The following is a 10,778-nucleotide window of genomic DNA, read 5'->3' as shown; positions in this document are numbered from 1 at the left end:
ATTATTGCAATCACAGTTATGTGATTGCCACCACTACTGTCCATGAATTATGTGACAATCATACAACCAAATTGACAATTAGGGGAATTATATATCCATCACTACAGAAATATATGAATTTCATCATAATCATCATTGCATAGTTACGTAACTATCATGAACAAAATTTCAGAGCTATGTCAATAAAATCAGGGTCAATTCAACAGAGATATGGGGATATCCCAGATCAAATATCAAAGAAATAAATAACTACCACAACTAGAGGTATCACTATTAATATCGCAGGGTTATGTGACTACCACATCAGCATTGTAGTTATGTGAATACCACTACTACCAACATTGCAGGATATGTGAATACCATGCCCACTGTTGTAGATATATATTAATACTTCAGCCAATATTAGTTACTTGAATGAAAACACCATCACAGTTGTCAATTTTTAAAATATCACAACCCCATCACAGTCATTTTAGCACTGTCACAACAGTTGCCGTGTATGTGTCACCAATAACATCACAATTATATGACTAGCACAACAACCACTGCATAGTTATGCCAGTGTAATCATGACCACATTTGCAGAACTATATGGATAATAACTTAACTTTTATAGTTTTATTGACATACAGTTCATGTACCATACAATTTAATGCTTTGAGTATATTGCACAGAGTTGTGCAATCATCACCACAGTCAATTTCAGAACATTTTGTTCACTTTTGTTCTCGTTGTTATTCTCTCCATTTTCCCATAATCTCCCCAATCACAACCCTAAGAAACAATTATTCTAGTCATGTCTCCATAGATTTCCTAAGGAAAACCATACAAAAACAACAATAACAAAATAAAACACAGAAAAACCTCAATTTAAAAGAAAGCAGAAAATAATAAAAATTAGAGCAAAGTAAAACTGAGTCAAAATGGAAAACAAATTATAATAGGTTAAAATTTAACCTAACTGTTTAGTCTGGGTACTGTAGAGAAACAAATCCACAGAAACTCATGTATAAGAGAGAGTTTTATATAAAGGTTAAGTGCACATCAAGAAAACATCCCAACCCAGTGCTGCCCAAACCCACAAGTCCAACATTAACCCATATGTCAGACACCAATCCACAATGTCCTCCTTCATCTCACAGAACACACACTGTGGTGTCGACTATAGGAGGAAAGCCAAATCAGTGAACACGTAAGCATCTCAGCGCTGGCAGGGGTCTCCACACAGCTGCTCCAGCACCCAGGGTTGCATCAGGGTAGGTCCATGTGGCTTCTCCTAGGGATGTCTTGCAGGAAGTAAGCCTTGCCAGCTGAAGCAGGGAACTGGCTAAGGCAGTTGCACCCTGGTCCGACCATCATAAAGCAAGAAACCCAAGAACTAGGAAGGCAAGGCTCACCAAGCCTTTTATACCTTCGCTCTTCAATTAACCCCACATGTGTTTATTGGCCAGGTTGGCACAATAAACTAACTACCTCACTAACTTTGTCTACTTTCATTCACTTTCTGATGTACTCTGAGGGCAAGCCTATTCACATCCCTGGTCAGTGGTTCAAGGGAATTCATTGGAGATATAATCCCTTTGGGGACTCTGTAAATGGATTTTGAGTTTTCTCTGCCATCTATAGCCTGCTGCAAACTGGGTGATCAGAATTTAAGCTCTAATACAACTCTCTCCTCTGATCTTGGATTTTATCATTCACCATCATTGAATCATACAGGCTTATGTGTGCTTATGTGTAAACATGACAGGAACCTCACTTCGATGGATGCTTGTTTTGAGATAAGCTTTTAAGTACCACTTCCAATTTTGAGGAGTTATGTAAAACTGCTACTATTCACTGAGTTATATAGTAACTAACAGCATGAATACCACAGTTGGTGGTATGCCCTCCACTGTCACAGAATTATGTAAATATTATTGCAGAGTTTTGTGAGTACATAAAATAATGTCAGTGCCGTATGGAAATATTTCCAAGAACATCAAAGAGTTTTGTGAATACTAACAACACTCAAGTCACAGAGTATAGGAATACTGTGGTCAACTTTATATAATTTTCGTCACTATGGCCACAATGATTGTAGTAAAGTTGTATGACTATCACCAAAATATGTTGATTGGAGAATTATGTACATAACGTGAGCAAGGACAGTAATTTAAGTGATATCAGAACCATCACCAAGGCAGAGTTACGTGAAGATCTCCACTTCCCCAGTAAATCGACTTTAAGGGTAACAGACAATGCACTAGGGAAAAACCACCTTGTAAGGGAAATACATAGTCTGAATAAAAGGGGTAAATATTTAAGGAGAAGTAGAGAAAAAAAGAGAGACAGAAACTGGAAACATTGAAAAAAATATGTGCCAAGACTCGAAGTTTTATAGCAGAGAAACCCAAATGTAAGCACCTCATGTTATTTGAAGGAGATCACTGAGAGGTGGACTCCTCTTCTTCCTTGTGGGAGACGCTGGTTGGATTTCCAGTCACTACACCTCCTGTGCAACCGCCTTTAAACTGTCACTTCAGTCTGTCCCTGAAGGTTAGCAAGTCACTACAATGCTGACCAGGTTTCAGGAGAGCTTCCAGCCTCAAAAAGACTAGAAAGAAAGGCCTGGTGATCTACTTCTAAAAATCAATCAATAAAAAGAATTTGATCTCAAATGATCATTGGGATGGCAGGGGACTGGGCGTTGTTCTGCTGAATGTGGGTCACCAGGAGTCTGTGGGGCCAATGGGACAGCAACTAACAGCAAAGGCAGGTCATTTATGCAGTACAGATGATTCACATGTGAACGACTATTTAAGTTGCTCAAGTCTTTCCAATGACTTCTGTGTACTGGTATAATGAAAATGGAAACAAGGGTTTCAGTATAAGGACTTCGTGAGGGTTGGGAGCAGGGGTTAGGTTATGGTGGGTGTCTGAGGAAATGTGGTAGTGCTGTTTTAAAAGGAATCATTATTATTGACTCGGAGGAAAATGAAAGCAAGTGCAAAAAAACTCCTTTCCAGTCTGGACTGAATCTCCCACTCCTACCCCAATTTTCAGCCAAGCGATGGTCAGGCCTAAAGGTGGACAATAACACAAGGGAAGTACGTACTCATTAGAGCAATCAGTCAAACAAGATCAAATCAGCATTTGGCCAGGAATTAAAGCTCAGAATGCAGAAAGAAATTGAAGGATAAATGGAAAGGGTCAACACAAGAAGGGAGTAGAAAGGGGATTGCAATCATTATAGGGATTGCAATCAATGTCACAAAACAGAATGTCTATGAATTGTTGAGTCATCTTAAGAAAACACTAAGTACAATAGAGAGAAGTATGTAAGCTACAAAAGGCACTATATGAATCAATAAAACTTATGGCATGTTTTATGTCTTAATAATTCTTGATGCATACCTTTAGAAGTGTATTTTGGGGGGTGGGGAGAGACCTTAATTCTTTTTCAATATTAAATTTTTTGAAGGACATTTACACACAATAAATGTATTCTTTTTATGTGTGCAGCTTGATGAGTTCTGACAACCATCTACTATCCTATAATCATCACCACAATCATGATGTGGAACATTTCCATGATCCCCTTGCAGTTAATTCACTCCTTCTAATCCTCTGCTTTACGCCCATAAAAAAAGTTGCTGTCTCGGAAACTCACAGAGGGCAGTTCTACCCTGACATACAGGGTCGCTGAGTCGGAATCAACTTGATGGCAAGGAGTTTGAGGGATTTTGAGTTTGAATCCTCTGCTAAGCAGCCCTGGTGAGGCTGGGTAAGTGGACTGATAACCACAAGATGAGTCCTTCCACTCCCCCTAGCTAATCTGAGGAAGAAAGACAACGAGCTGCTTCCAGAAACCTTTACAGCCTAAGAAAGCCCTTACAGGGCCGCTGGGAGCTGGGACAGAGTCGATGGTGGAAAGTTTGCTTTTGGAACCCTCTGCTGGGAGAAAAGTGTAACCTTCTGCTTTTTAAAGAGTTCAGTCTTGGAAAACAGGGGGTGGGGGTGGGGAAGAATTCTACTCTGGACTGCAGGGTAGCTATGAGTTGGGATGAACTGGACCATAAAGAAACCTTCTGCTCCTGGCAAGTGCAGATGTGTTTACTGTTCCTTATTGCGGCCTCTTCAAGAACGGCACCTAAGTGGAATCGCCCGGTACGTCCTTCGCTTTCTGTGATAGTTTCACTTAGCGTAGTGCTTTTGAGAATCGTTCATACTGTTCCCTGTATCAGCAGTTCATTCTTTTTTTTTTTTCGTAACGTGCAATGGTATGGTCGCACAGCATTTTGCTTGTAGTATATTCCCCTGTTGATGAAAATTTGAGTTGCTTTCAGTTTCTGACTGTTAGGAATAAGGCTGCTAGGAAGACTTGCATGCAGGTTTCTATGAAAACAGGCTTTTTTTTTTTTTGCTCTTAGTTCATTTCTTAAGGAGTGGAATTAACGGTCATTTGCATTTTCAGTAGCAATGTACGAGATTTCCAGTTGTTCCTCATTCTTGCTAGTGCGTGTTATTTAGTTGGTTTGTGGCACTGAATACCTTCTTACCCGTGTTATTATTTTTTTAGCCTCTGCGAAAGGTTTTCTTTCATTGCTTGTTGCTGGTAGGTGCTGTGGAGTCAGTTCTGTACAACAGAATGCACCATTGCCTGGTCCTGAGCCATCTGTGCAATTGCTGTGTTTGCGTCCATTGTCTCAGCACTGTGTCAATGCATTTTGTTGAAAGTCCTCCTCCTACATTCATTGTGGGTCCTGGTTCTCCTTCCCCACTGCCACTGAGCTGATTCTGACTCACAACCTTTTACAGGGGGCTAGAGGCTGTAAGTCTTTACAGAGCAGAAAGCCTCATCTTTCTCCCTTAGATTGGTTGGTGGGGCAGAACTGCTAGGAGCCCAGTGCTTACCCAATAGCACCCCCAGAGCTTCTTGGTAAAGTTTCTTAATAAACAAGCTCTTTTCTTCACCCAACTTGACCTTTAGGCTTAGCCACAGAAAGGAAGAAATGGCATGTTGTTATACTTAGGTCATATTGCCATTATTTGGATTGTACAACCTCAAAATGACTCTTTATAGGAATATTCCCTTTTTATAGGAATATTCATATACTTGTCTATGTTTTAGATTGTAACACTTTAAAAAAATCATTTTATTGGGGGCTCTTACAGCTCTTATCATAATCCATCCATCCATCCACTAGGTCAAAAACATTTGTACAAATGCTGCCATCATCATTTTCAAAACATTTTCTTTCTACTTGAGCCCTTGGTATCAGTTCATTTCCCCCCTCCCTCATGAACCCTTGATAATTTATAAATTGTTATTATTTAAAACAATAATCAGGAACTAACATTTTTGAAAATTTCAGAATGGGTGGTAGGAGAAATATGAAGGTGGGATTGCAAAGGAAAAGGAGAAACATACTCATGGTAAATACAAGTTCTGTAAGTTTATATCAGCAATCATGAAAATGGCATAAAACCAGGCAATATTTCATTTTGTTGTACCTTAGGATGCCATGGGTGAGGACCTACGTGACAGCCAACAAAAACCTATTGCTTCAAAGCCCATATTTTTATGTATTTGTGCAAATAGGGGGAAAAAAAGGACTTCCAACGCCTTTGCTGGTTATATGCCCTACAGAAGTAAGAGCTCTAGCACGAACACATACGCAAGTTCATCACAACACTGCTCATAATGGCAAGAAGATGGAAACAGCTTCAATGCCCATCGTCATCAGAATAGATTAATAAACTCTGGTACATGCACACAATGGAATACTATTCGTGGTTAAAGAATCAATAAGTTAAATAAATAAATAGTCTGCACGATTAAAGAATAAAGACAGACTAAGGTACATACACACGAAGGAATCCTATGCATGGTTCAAAAACGGGGATGAAACTGTGCAGCATCTCATGGGATGGCTGGTCCCAGAGAATATGATGCTGAGTGATATTATCAATCACAAAAGACAAACAGTGCATGAGATCACTGTTATAAATGAAAAATAAAGACACATGTTTTCAGAATAATAGAAACAGGCCTTGATGGTGGGAGGTAGGGGGCAAGGGCGAGAAAGGAGTGCAATCGGCCGGAGTAAACCTGGATGAAGAGGAAGCTAGTACCCCAGGAGAAGGATATGAGAAATAAAGGAGAGGCTGTTGGGGATTTCGATAAGATGCTTGAATTGTTGGATACAAAATTGATGTCCTGAAATGTAATCCTCCACTAAATTCACAGTAAGGTGTTTTCTTTAAAGAAATTGATGGGATAAAGTTGGCAGACAAACTTTGTGACTATCCAAGTTCATAATATTCAAGCAAACGAATCTCCAGCAAGTTTCTAAAGGTTTTCTATGGAAATTGAAGGAGTATGTGAAGCAGCACTGTTATTAAAAATACTAACTGAATGGCACACAATAAAGTTAGGATTCTGAATGAGAAACGAGCGGAAACACAGAGGTAGGATACCGATACTGTAAGGCAATGAGAATGGCACGGATACAATACACTGAGGAATTCAAAGAAATACCGGGGGTGTAGAGGCCTGGAGCGATCACAGGAAGGCTGTCATAAAGATCCGGAAAGAACCTTCACATTCGTCAGAAGAAAGAGAAACATGAATGGAAAATACCGTTCCTGCAAAGCATAACAAGAGAATAAGAGCCGCTGGAACTAAGACAAAGGCCTGCTTTTGTGAAAAGAAGGCTTGACAAGTTCTTCTGCCACTGCAGCAGAGCCAACTAGAAGCGGAACAAAAAGGACCGGCAGCCAGAGTTGGAGATCAGTCCTGCCTACGGCAGCCTCTTTGATGCAAATCGTTAAGCACTGGTCTAGCAACTATAAGGTTGATCACCAGGGTCCACCCAGAGGTGCCCGAGAAGAAAAGTCTGGTAATGAGCTTGTAAAAGTTCACGATCATAAAACCCTATGAAGCACAATTCTGCTCTGACACACACGAGGTCACCAAGAATTTAAAAAGACTCTTCAGCACCTGGTTTGGTTTTGATTCAGACTTTGGGCTCTCACTTCCCACTGACACAAGTGGCTTGGTGACGTCAGCACATGGGTCCTCCATCCTAGAGTCAGGGGAGACGGAAGGAACTGGTTTCCGTGTTGCAGTTACAGAGGTTCTGTGTGTTCTGGGCATTGCACACAGAGTGATCAGGGTCCAAAAACAATAGAAAGATGCTGGTTTCTGTGACTTTCAGGGAGGCAGCGGTCCAAATGTGACTTTCAATTCTCCCTTGATTCTGTGCCTTTACTTGCTGCTTGGAATGCCAGAATCTACTGCACAGAACCTTTTACAGGGTTATTGTGTCAAATGTAAAGCCAGGCTCAAAGTAGAAGTATGTCCCTCACTCTTCAGAGCAGAGGGAGGTAAACTACTATGTCCTTAGGTCTTCGTGGGCCCTCGGCGTGGTGATATGGATCTTCCTCTTGAGCCTTAGCGAACATTCTTTAGGACAGCCCGAGTTTTCACACATCCTTTTTAAAGGGTCTTATCAGGGGGAAAACAAAGTATAACTTGAATTCCATAATCTGGAATCATAACAAAATACATATGCAAGTGCTTAAAAATAAAAGAATTAAAATAAAAAATATTGTCTTTTATCTAGACAGATAAAAATCTTTCTCCTCATGGTTTTCTGCATAGTCAAATTGCACCATTGCTTTTCTAGGTGCATGTGTCAGTGTGTATGTAAGCATCTGTAAGAAGCAGCACACATGATTATGTGTGAGAGTGTGAGTGTGTGAAAGTGTATGTATATTGTGAAATCCTGACCCTGCCACTTTGACACAAAACCTACCTATCATATTTATCACAAAGGACAGTATTTCAGCATTGTGCCATTAAGTTTCATATTGGTTATGTTTTTTTTATTGTTTGTAAATTCTCTTTAAGGAAGCTGTAAGGAAGATTTATGATGAACTAATATTTAATTTTATCAAATATTTTCTTGAATCTACTGGTTTTGTCTCTTAATTTGGGAAATGGTGTATTGTTTTAATTGATATAATGTTAAACTATGTTTGCATTTTGGGAATAAGTTCAACTTCCTCAGTATGTGTTATTTTTGTGTGTGTTGGTTTGGTTTTACTAAAGTTCTTTTAAGAATCTTATGCCCAAAGACATTTATAAGGCCTAAATACAGGCATGTGCATATGTAAATATATATAATGAGAGGGGAATAGAACTATGTTCTCATATCTATATGTTAAGAATTAAGGTTGCAGATGGACATTGAGCTTCGACTCAAGTACTCCCTCAACACAAGAACATTTTGTTCTAATAATCCAGCATTCTGTGATGCCCACCTTACTAACACGATCGCTGAATATCAAATGGGTGCATAAGCAAATGTGGTGAGGAAAGCTGATGTACTCGGCTATCAAAAGATGTAGCATCTGAGGTCTTAAAGGCTTGAAGATAGACAAGTGGCTATGTAGCTCAGAAGCAACAAAGCCCACATGGAAGAAGCACACCAGCCTGGGTAATCATGAAGTGTTGATGGGATCAGGTATCAAACATCTAAGACCCAGAATAAAACCATACCCAATGTGAATGGGGGGTGGGGGTGGGAATGGAGTGGAGACCCAATGCCCATCTGTAGACAAATGGACATCCCCTCACAGAGGGGTCACAGGGAAGAGATGAGCCAGTCAGGGTGCAGTATAGCACCGATGAAGCACAACTTTCCTCTAGTTCTTCGGTGCTTCCTTGACCATCATGACCTCAGTTCTACCTTACAAATTGGATTAGATCAGAACATGCACACTGCTGCAGACAAGGGCCTGCAACACAGGGAATCCAGGATAGGTAAACCCCTCAGGGCCAACAAGGAGAGTAGAGATACCAGGAGGATTAGGGGAGAGTTGGGGAAGAAAAGGGGAATCGATCACAAGGATCAACCTAGAAGCCCCTCCCAGGGACAAATAACAGAAAAGTGGATGACGGGTGGCAGAGGATGATGTAACATATGAAAATAATAATCTATAATTTATCAAGGGTTTGTGAGGGAGGGTGGGCGGGGGAGGAAGAGGGAAGAAATGGGGAGCTGATATCAGGGGCTCAAGTGGGAAGAGAATGCTTTGAAAATGATGGTGGCGGCATATGTGCAAATGTGCTTGACACACTGGATGAATGTATGGATTGTGATAAGAGATGTAAGAGCCCCCAATAAAAAGGAAAGAGTCTTATGCCACTTTCATAAATAGAATTCACTGTGTAAGTTTGTTTCTGTTAATGTGCATGTGTATGGCCATGTGAGGGAAGGTGTATCTCTGTGTGTGTGTGTGTTTAACTATGTGAGTATGTAAGTGTATGAGTGCTTGTCTATATGTTCAAGAAACTGTAGGAGAATGTATGTGTGTTGATTATGGAAATAAAGTATGTACAAGATATACATACCTCAGGTAGCCCATGGGGTGTACTAAGAGGGAGAAGTAGATTTGTACTTTTATTTCACACATTTCTAACTGATTTGATTGTTTTTGGTAATAACTATATATTACCCTTATAATAAAATCTTTAAAATATTTATATAACAATTATGAAAAATAATTTATATAGATATAAGGTTCGAAATAGTTCTTTTGCTCTTCAAACTCCTTGTTTGAAATTAGAATACAAGAAATTATAATTAATCTCCATACTCCCCCAAAAGCTTCATGCACAATAACATTTAATATAACTGTTATTGAGTATAATCAATTGAAATTGAAATTTGACAAAAACTTAAAGGTTTACTTATACTAGTGTTGATGAAAATGTAAGAACACTGTACTTTTTAATCTTACTTTAGTGGAACTGTGAATGGGTATAGTAATTCCAGAGAATGACTCAAAATTTTAATATGCACACCTCTCTTTGACTTCAAAAATCTCTTAGTTTGAGAAATTACAATAGAGAGAGATACTCGAACATTTCAAGGGGGAACCCATACAAAAATGTTCAAAAAATGGTAGCTTATATTAGGAAGAAAATAAATTAGTCAATCTGAGCAGCAATTAAAAGAAAAATAGATCTATGTCTGGAAAGATCTTCAAAGCACATAATTAATCATGAGAATAACAATAAAGCCAAATACAGAAAATGTACACAGTACATTAACATTCGTGCTAAAAATAAAAAGTTACATATTTCTAGAGACACATTATCTATCTACATGTGTGTGCACTAAAGAAAGATTTGCAAGAACAAGCACTAAATTGATAAGAGAAAATTGGAAAGGATATTGAACTTGATGATGGTGAAGTGGGACTATTTTTTTAAAATTCTATATACATTCTTGTACTTTTAACTGTTTCAACAGGAATGTACCCATGCACCACTTGTGCAATGATAAATAATTACATTGCTGAAGGGAAAATTTAAGAAACCAGTGCTTTAGAGCCATGGTTCTCAAATTTGAGCAGGCATCAAAATCACTCGATGACTTGTTTTTGACTGAGTCAGGGATGACCTCTGAGAATATACATTTCTAACAAGTTCTTGAGTGATGCTGATGACTTAGCCAGAGGTCATACTTTGACTATAGATAAATGGACTACTGAGCTTAATATGCCACTGGAAGAGAGCAGATTTAGAACCCTGATTATACCACATCAGACTCTAACTTTGACCTGCATCTTGTGCCTACAAACTAAGCATGTTTTTGAGAGTATGGTTAAGGAGAATTTATTTTTTGTCCATTATCTGTAGACAACTGGACATACCTTGCAGAGGGGTAGTGGGGAGGAGATGAGTCACTTAGGGTTCAGTATAGCAATAATGAAACCCACGA

The 10,778-nt window shown here is 39.2% G+C and overlaps 1 protein-coding gene and 1 pseudogene across 1 annotated transcript in view; one reads left to right on the top strand and one right to left on the bottom strand.

Annotated features, from left to right (window-relative positions):
* SHC3 (SHC adaptor protein 3) overlaps positions 1–10,778 on the bottom strand; it is a 249,246-nt gene that overhangs the window by 193,829 nt on the left and 44,639 nt on the right. The window lies entirely within an intron of this gene.
* LOC105979264 overlaps positions 4,036–10,778 on the top strand; it is a 43,350-nt pseudogene continuing 36,607 nt past the window's right edge.

Source organism: Echinops telfairi, unplaced genomic scaffold (assembly GCF_000313985.2).
Source record: "Echinops telfairi isolate 266 unplaced genomic scaffold, ASM31398v2 ScPeMD7_1;HRSCAF=3_0, whole genome shotgun sequence".
NCBI lineage: Eukaryota > Metazoa > Chordata > Mammalia > Afrosoricida > Tenrecidae > Echinops > Echinops telfairi.
The sequence above is the reverse complement of the archived record's forward strand: the minus strand, read 5'-3'. Positions and strand labels throughout refer to the sequence as shown.